Source organism: Sapajus apella, unplaced genomic scaffold (genome assembly GCF_009761245.1).
Source record: "Sapajus apella isolate SASKATOON/1434 unplaced genomic scaffold, GSC_monkey_1.0 scaffold49, whole genome shotgun sequence".
In the NCBI taxonomy this organism is placed as follows: domain Eukaryota; kingdom Metazoa; phylum Chordata; class Mammalia; order Primates; family Cebidae; genus Sapajus; species Sapajus apella.
The window spans coordinates 1,490,540-1,498,998 of NW_022436989.1; the positions used below are offsets into that span (position 1 = coordinate 1,490,540).

General features: G+C 43.0%; 1 long non-coding RNA gene and 1 pseudogene across 2 annotated transcripts in view; one reads left to right on the top strand and one right to left on the bottom strand.

The window, feature by feature from the left end:
• The window catches only part of LOC116525950, a 4,079-nt gene extending 516 nt beyond the window's left edge, over positions 1–3,563 (top strand). Inside the window, exons 2-3 of the long non-coding RNA XR_004257889.1 lie at positions 3,261–3,390; positions 3,445–3,563. This is a non-coding gene — a long non-coding RNA (uncharacterized LOC116525950). The remainder of the gene's footprint in view (positions 1–3,260; positions 3,391–3,444) is intronic.
• Positions 3,564–6,361: 2,798 nt separating this feature from the next.
• LOC116525949 lies at positions 6,362–7,503 on the bottom strand (annotated as a pseudogene). The gene is made up of 3 exons (XR_004257888.1): positions 7,437–7,503; positions 6,806–7,108; positions 6,362–6,504 (listed from the first exon to the last, which is right to left on the bottom strand). The product of XR_004257888.1 is annotated as a 60S ribosomal protein L21-like (transcript).
• Positions 7,504–8,459: the final 956 nt, after the last annotated feature.

Here is an 8,459-nt window from a genome sequence, read left to right on the forward strand (position 1 = left end):
GGGCTGAGGGAGGACCCAGGTGGGGCTGAGGGAGGATCCGCGGGGCTGAGGGAGGACCCAGGTGGGCAGAGGGAGGATCTGTGGGGCTGATGGAGGTTCCAGGGGAGCTGAAGGCGACACAGCGGGCGGATTGAGGGAAGACCCAGGGGAGCTAAAAAAGGACACAGCGGGCTGAGGGGCATCTGAGAGGCTGAGGAGGGATCTGTGGGGCTGAAGGAAGATCCGAAAGGCTGATACAGCGAGGCTGAGGGGGGATCTGCAAGGTTGGCGGGGGCCGAGGAATACCCTATAGTTCACAACAAAATGAAGTCATTTGTGTCACAACATAATCAAAATGGAGAGGGGAGGGCCCTAAGGAAGCCGCCGTCACACACTAATGAAATGCCAGCGAGGCTCGCTGTTACCTTGTAAACAGAGCTTATTCCAGCCATTTCCACTGGCCTGCAGTATTCTAGATGAGATACCTGGACCAGGGCAGGCAGAGAGCATCGCTTATCTGCCCCAGCAAACCACGGTTGCTTTGTGCAACGAATTCCTGAGACTAGGACCTTTGTTTAGTGAAAGTTACAGATGAGGAATGTAATCACTTGTTCAGGCCCAGACAAACAGGACTGGAAAGGACAGGAGGCTCAGGCTTAGTGTCTGAAGTAAGAACTGTTTGCAAGGACTTTCTGAAAACCCCACAATAACCCCTTTTGTGTCCTTCTCGGGTCTGCTACTTTGACAAAATTTAGACCATCTTTAGGACTGCAGCAATTCAGATAAGATGCTCGGAGTAAACACGTCCAGTAATGGCAGCTTCACCAATGAACTGAGGACAACTTTGAGCTTTGGTGTTGGGCCTCTGGAACCAATGAATGCTTTCTAAGCAGCTTCTGTGAACCTGTCCCTTTTGGCTAATAAAAAGTTCCCTTTACCCTTCCCTTACCAGGAGTGCTGGTGGCTGGTGTTGTTGACAAAAAGAATCAAACTCTGTAAAATATTTTAAGAGATTTATTCTGAGCCAAATATGAGTAACCATGGCCTGTGACACAGCCCTGAGGACAGAGGTCCTGAGAACAGGTGTCCAAGGAGGTTGGGGTGCAGCTTGGTTTTATACATTTTAGGGAGGCATGAAACATCAAATACATTTAAAACCTCCATTGGTTTGGTTCAGAAAAGCAGGACAATTCGAAGTAGGGGTCAGGGGTGGTGACTTCCAGCTTATAAGTAGATTTAAAATTTTTCTGGTTGAGGATTGGTTGAATTTACCTAAAGACCTGGGATTAACAGAAGGGAATGTGTGGGTTAAGATAAAGGATTGTGGAGACCAAAGCTCTTATTTGCAGAGGAAGCCTTCAGGTAGTAGGCTTCAGAGAGAATCGGTTGTAAAATGTTTGTATCAGACTTAAAGTCTATGTCGATGTTAATGCCAGAGAGGTATAATGAGGCATGTCTGACCCCCACTTCTCGTCATGATCTGAACAAGTCTTTCAGGTCAAATTTTAAGAGTTCCAGGTCAGGCACAGTGGCTGACACCTGTACTCCCAGAACTTTGGGAGGCCAAGGCGGGTGAATCAGTTGAGGTCAAGAGTTCAAGGCCAGTCTGGCCAACAGGGTGAAACCTGGTCTCTACTTTAAAAAATACAAAAATTAGCCAGGCATGGTGGTGTGCACCTCTAATCTCAGCTACTCGGGAGGCTGAGGCAGGAGAATTGCTTGAACCCGGGAGGCGGAAGTTGCAGTGAGCAGAGATGGCGCCACTGTACTCCAGCCTGGGTGACAGAGCAAGACTTCGTCTCAAAAAAAAAAAAAAGAGTTCCTTGGCCAAGGAGGAAGTCCATTTAGATGGTTGGGGAGCCTTAGAATTTTATTTTTTATTTTTGGTTTACATTTGATTAAAAAAAACTTCAGCCAAATTAAATTTAAAGTTTAATTGGGCAATGAACGATTCATGAATCACACAGCCCCCAGAATCACAGCAGATTCACAGAGACTCCAGTGCAGGCACATGGTGGGAGATATGTAGACAAAGAAAGATAACTGATGTACAGAAATTGAAAGGGAAGTGCAGAATGGCTGGATTAGTTACAGGTTGGCGTTTGCCTTATTTGAACACAGTTCGAACCCTCAGCAGTGTATAAATGAAGTCCAGCCTCAGGGATTGGCCAGAACTCAGCTATTGCTACAGCTGCACACTCCTGTTAGCTTTTGAATCTGTCTATTAAGCTAGGTTGCAGTACCTCCATAAACACTCAAATATAGAAGTGTGAAGTCCTTCTCAGGCCATGTTTAGTTCACTTTAACAACTCCCCTCTTTTGGTGATTTTCTCAGTTTTGAGAGATTGACCAACACTTCAGTTATGGTTGTCACTATCCCCATTGTAAATGTAGTAATTTGCTCCTGAAACCCACAGGGAAACAGTAGAACCATAAGTTTTCCAAAGGTAGGAACAAGGATTGAGTAGAAAGTACCTGTTTGTGCTGGAACATCCTGTTTACAGGAGAAAAAATCTGGTGTGTTCTAGGATTTGTGTGTATCCTTAAAGTCTTGGTTTGATTATGTCGCATTTAGCACAAGTGACTCCATTTTAGTTTGGTTTGGCCTGTTGGGACCTCATGCATGAGTCCAAAACAGTGGTCTCTCATAAATTTGTTTTAAAAAAGATTATCCCTTTTTGGTCAGGTTCTCACTTAAGTGAGAGTGTGACCACTACTTAGGGCCTTAGCACCTCTCTCTGTTGCCATCATTTTGGGTTTCTGGTGTCGGCACATTATTTATAGGTTATGGTATCCTCGTGGTCACGTGTTTCTTTTGCTCTTTCATTACAGTTGAAGAGAGACCATTGATGTTCTAGAGATGGCTGCATGCAAACATTTAAAACCTTTAAGAAAGTACAGCACACCAGGGGGACTACTATTAGGACTATTGGGAGGAGTATGTTCCTTACCCACGGTCCCCATGAACCAAACCCCACCTAAAATTAAATAGATTGAAGAATGAGCTAGATGAAGAGTCTACTCGCTTGACTAAGTGGTTTTTTAATTAATCTCCTACAACTGAATTTTTATAATCTACATTTAATGTATTCCTCCATAGGCCACAAGTGCCAGCAGTGGCACAGATATTTTTCTGTTTGGCTATTTCTGTTATTTAGCATAACTTCCACAAGAGAATTTAGAGTCTGTTGTGTAACGATAGCCTTTATAGTAGAATCTGCTAGAGAGCCTATTATGCGGGATACATTTCTAACTATTGCGTATTTTATTCTAAACCATAGAAAAAGGACCTGACAAATGATGTCCTTCCAGAAGAGTGAAGTCCTCCTGGCAATGTTCTCTTTAACCCATGATGGGGATTAAGAGGAGTTTTTACTGATTATGAGGAAATGTGTATGCGCTATTAAAGTTGTTTTTTTCCAAAACCTAAAATGCAATAAAATAAATAAATGGGGAAAAAAAAAGTTGTTTTTTTCCCTGCATTGGACCTTCATCTTTTATCTATCAAAGTATAAGATTACTCGTGTATAAGGCTGGCTGCAAAATCCTTCACAAATGAAAATATACCCTATAAGTGAACATAATAGAATCCTTTTTCATTTGTATTGTTCATAGAGGCATAAACAAGGAAAAAATATTCAAAGGTTAAGAGTCTCATGATAGTACAAGTCTTGATCTGTGATCTTGGGAAAAGCTGTTCACATCAAGGATGCCATCTTTTTCTGGGGAGAAACTTCCCTGGTTAGTTTTACCTTAGGGATTCCAATGAGTGTACCATTCCAAGAGTGTGGAGGGACGCTTCTCAGCTGTTTGATTATGAACCCGAGGTCAGGTTTCCAAAGTTCTGTTGCAGTGTGGGAGGACAGTCTTTCTCTGATGTTCTCAGAAGAGTCAGTCTTCAGGTTCTAGATTGTGAAGGGGTTGATTGTCCTCAGTGAACCATAAAAAGTTTACTTTATCTGGTGAAAATATACTCTGGCATAATAATTAGCTGTTATAACATAAAACATGCATTGAATATGACAATGGAATGAAATCCCGTTATACATGATTAAATGATGCATCAGGTGGCCAGATGTACCTGAAGATTTGATTACCTTCCCAGGAATATGGAACAAAGCATTAGTTTTACTTTTTTTATTGTTTTTACAAGAATCATCTACTTATTTATTTTACAGAGTAATGATTTAAATTGAGTACATTTGTGCACAGTACATATTTGACATGAAAAGTAGTTGTATCAGAATAGGCATCAGAAAAATACCAACTCATCTTACACATAATAACTACAAAATATTATTCTGTCTGATCATTTAAGTGTTACAAATCCTGAGAATGTTATACACTGAACAGATTAGGCACTACCTTAAAATTAAATCTCACTTGGAAAAAATCCTTTCAAAAATGCTCTGAGGTACAAATCACCCATGTATTAAGCATGAGTCTTTGACGTTATATGAAGAGTTTAAACAAATATATCAATTACAGTTCAGTGGCTCTTAAAACAGCTACCAGTCAGGTTCAAGGGCATACTGTTCCACAATTCCCCTAAGTTGGGGTTTTCAGTTGCAGCCACCACTTTTTCTTTGTCATTTATCTGCTTATTGATGTCTTCTTCTGTTGAGTGAGTTCCTTCAGAAATGTAGATTTCCGACTTATGTTTAAATGGTAAACATGGCTGAAGTTTTACTCTTAAGCGCAGCTCCACAAGAGTCACCAAAGATCAATGAGGTACTGTGGTGTCAACTTGATAATAACCACATAGTCTTGTTCATTTATCTTCTGAACTTCCACACAACTTTCCATTGCCAATTCCAGTTCTTCTAAAGTATTAGGCTTTGCTGGGTCAAATAATAAACCTCTAGCACTTTCTCTTCCATGATCCAGGGCTGCCAGGCAGCTCCCTGCTCAGAGGGGTCTGAGAGCCATAGGACTCTGCTCGCGTCCAGGAGAACAGCCCAGATGCCTGCTCCATCCTCAGCTCTGCCATCCCTGGTGACTGTGGAAACATTAGTTTTAAACACTTTTCACAATTTATAAGTCAACCACATCAGTATATTCAATTTGGATTATTTTATGTTTTCTACGATGAGTCATAAAATACAGAACCTTTAATAACAAAAGCCTTAAGGCCTCAGGAGGAACAAGGCGGCCAACCTGGTTCTCCGTGAGTCATGCTTAACATTGGACTATGTCCTCTTGAATACCAGTTGTTTCTCCAATTTAGGTGCATAGCACTGATAACTAATGGGTTATCATAGGTAATTTGACTTAGACCTTGGAGTTCAAATTGCATATCTAAACAATTTTAGTATTGGCTGGTTTAACATGAAAAATCTGGCAAGGTATTTTCTTCGTATTTAATTTTTTCTTTTTTTGAGACAAAGGCTCATTCTGTCACCCAGGATGGAGTACAGTGGCATGATCTCAGCCAGAGCATTGCAGTCTCCACCTCCTGAAGGAGGATTGCTCCACTTTCAAGCAATCCTCCTGCCTCAGCCTCCCCAGTAGCTGAGATTACAGACTCATGCCACCACGACCAGCTAATTTTTGTATATTTAGTAGATATGGGGTTTTGCCATGTTGGCCAGGTTGGTCTTGAACTCCTAGCCTCAAGTGATCCACCTGTCTTAGCCTCCCAAAGTGCTGGGATTAAAGGCATGAGTCACGGTGCCTGGTCTGGCCACACTTTTTGACAAACATCATGCAGGAATTTCTTTCTCCCAAAAGGGGAAAATAATTTTGGGATTTGACAAACCAGATCAAACTGACTCAATCCTGGAACTTCCTGACTCTTTAAATTACCTCAAACAAGGAAGACCTATTGGTCATAAAAAGCCATCACTGCAGATTATAAGGCACAAGATTTTGTTACGTTGTATACCAGTTCTTTAACACTCCAATTATGCCAGTAAAGAAACTTAATGGTTGTGAGTAGAGAGTTGTTCAGAATCTTTGCGTGATAAACAATATGGTTGCACCTCACCGCTCAGTCTTCCCAAACCCCCATACTTTGCTGACCTCAGTCCCAACTGATAAGTTCTTCACTGCAATTGACCTGTGCAGTGTCTTCTTTAACATCAGGTCAGCCAGGACAGTCAAGACCTTTTGCTTTTACTTGGGAAGGCCAACAGTATACCTTTACCGTCATGCCCAATGCTTCACTGAGAGAGAGTCTTACTTCCCAAATTCTAAAGGCTAACCTAAAGGATGTCACTTTCCTCATGGGTCCACTTTACTGCAATATGTGGATGACCTTCATTGTTCTCCCTCAAGGCAGCATGTGAGGAAGACGGTGTACACCGGTTAAAACTCCTAAAGGCCTTTAGGTTTCTTTCTTTCTTTCTTTTTTTTTTACAGTCCAGAGGTCTTTTATTATTTATTTTTTTAACACCTATTATGCCATGAATTCATAGGGAATAGGTTCCAGCAGCTCAGGCTCCTTCCCATTGGTTCTCACAAAGTGTGCTTCTCTGGGTGGAGCAGGCTGGCGCTTCAGTTGGACCCAGGTACCTTCCTCTTTGGCTTCTTTCTTTTTCTTTTTTTTTTTTTTTGAGACGGAGTTTTACTCTTGTTACCCAGGCTGGAGTGCAATAGTGCGATCTTGGCTCACCGCAACCTCCGCCTCCTGGGTTCAGGCAATTCTCCTGCCTCAACCTCCTCAGTAGCTGGGATTACAGATACGTGCCAGCATGCCCAGCTAATGTTTTTGTATTTTTAGTAGAGACGGGGTTTCACCATGTTGACCAGGATGGTCTCGATCTCTTGACCTCATGATCCACCCGCCTCGGCCTCCCAAAGTGCTGTGATTACAGGCTTGAGCCACTGCACCCGGCGGCTTCTTTCTTTTTCTGATCATTTTCCTTCACACGTTTTAGGAAGCTATCTCGGCTCTTAGAGTGCTTGATGTGCTCAATACGCACATTAATTCTCATGGCAAGAATCTTGCCCTTAACTTGTTTGTTTACAACAATGCCAACAGCATGCTGGGTAACATTGTAGACTCTTCCAGTTTTGCCATGATAACATTTGTGGGGCATCCCTTTTTGAACAGTACCCATTCCCTTGATGTCTACAATATCACCTTTCTTATAGATTCACATATACGTGGCCAGAGGAACAACTCCATGTTTTCTTTTTTATTTATTTATTTATTTATTTTTTTTTGAGACGGAGTTTCACTCATGTTACCCAGGCTGGAGTGCAATGGCGCGATCTCGGCTCACCGCAACCTCCACCTCCTGGGTTCAGGCAATTCTCCTGCCTCAGCCTCCTGAGTAGCTGGGATTACAGGCACGCACCACCATGCCCAGCTAATTTTTTGTATTTTTAGTAGAGACGGGGTTTCACCATGTTGACCAGGAGAGCCTCGATCTCTTGACCTCGTGATCCACCCGCCTCAGCCTCCCAAAGTGCTGGGATTACAGGCTTGAGCCACCGCGCCCGGCCAACTCCATGTTTTCTAAAAGGCCTAGAGAACATGTACTGAGTGCCTCTCCTCTTTCCCTCTGTGTTCGTCATTTTGGCAAATTACTGGAAGATGGCGGTTCCGGCCGAAAGCAGGCCTTTAGGTTTCTAAGGAAAAATTACGACTGGTAAAAACCCAGGAAACATATTTAGGCCACCTAATTTCACAAAGTGGACCACAGTCAGACCCAGATTGCATACAAGTCATTTTATAATTCCTGAAATCCAGAACTGAGCACCCGCTCTGTGGATTTCTTGGGCTTGCTGGATCCCCAGGTCTTCTATTCTGGCCCAACCCCTCTGCTAAAATCACCAAACCTGACCCCATTGTTTGGGAAGAGCCAGAAGATGTGGCTTTTGACAAGCTAAACAGGGAATTTTCTTAAATTCCCCAGCCTTGGGACACCCTAATTATCAACTGCTATGGTTTGAATGTTTGTCTCCTCCAAAACTCATGTTGAAACTTAATCCTCAGTGTAGCAGTATTGAGAAGTATGGCCTTTAGGAGGTGATTATCAGGAGTGTTCTGCTCTCATGAGTGGGTTATCTATGCATGGATTTGGGGACTAATGGGTTAATGGATTACAGGGCTATCCTGGGAGTGAGACTGCTGTCTTTATAAGGGGAAGAGAAACACTCTCACCATGTGATGTCCTGAGCCACCTCTCTTAGGACTCTGCAGGGAGTCTCCACCCGCAAGAAGGCCCTCAGCAGATATGCCCCCTTGATTTCGGACTTGCCAGCCTCCAGGACTGTGAGAAATAAATTCTTTTTCTTTATTTATTACCCAGCCTCAGGCTTCCGGTCACATCAACAGAAGCCTAAGGCAACTCCTCTTCTTCTCTTGATCTTAGCCAAAAGGCCAAGAAGCGACACAGCTCACTTCTTCCTTTCTGTACGTGAAAAAGAAGGAAGCACGCTGGCAGCTGCTGAAAAACATGCAGCTGGGCGTGGTTGGGGGGCTGAGGTGGGAGGATCACCTAAGACGAGAGTTTGAGACCATCCCTAGCAAC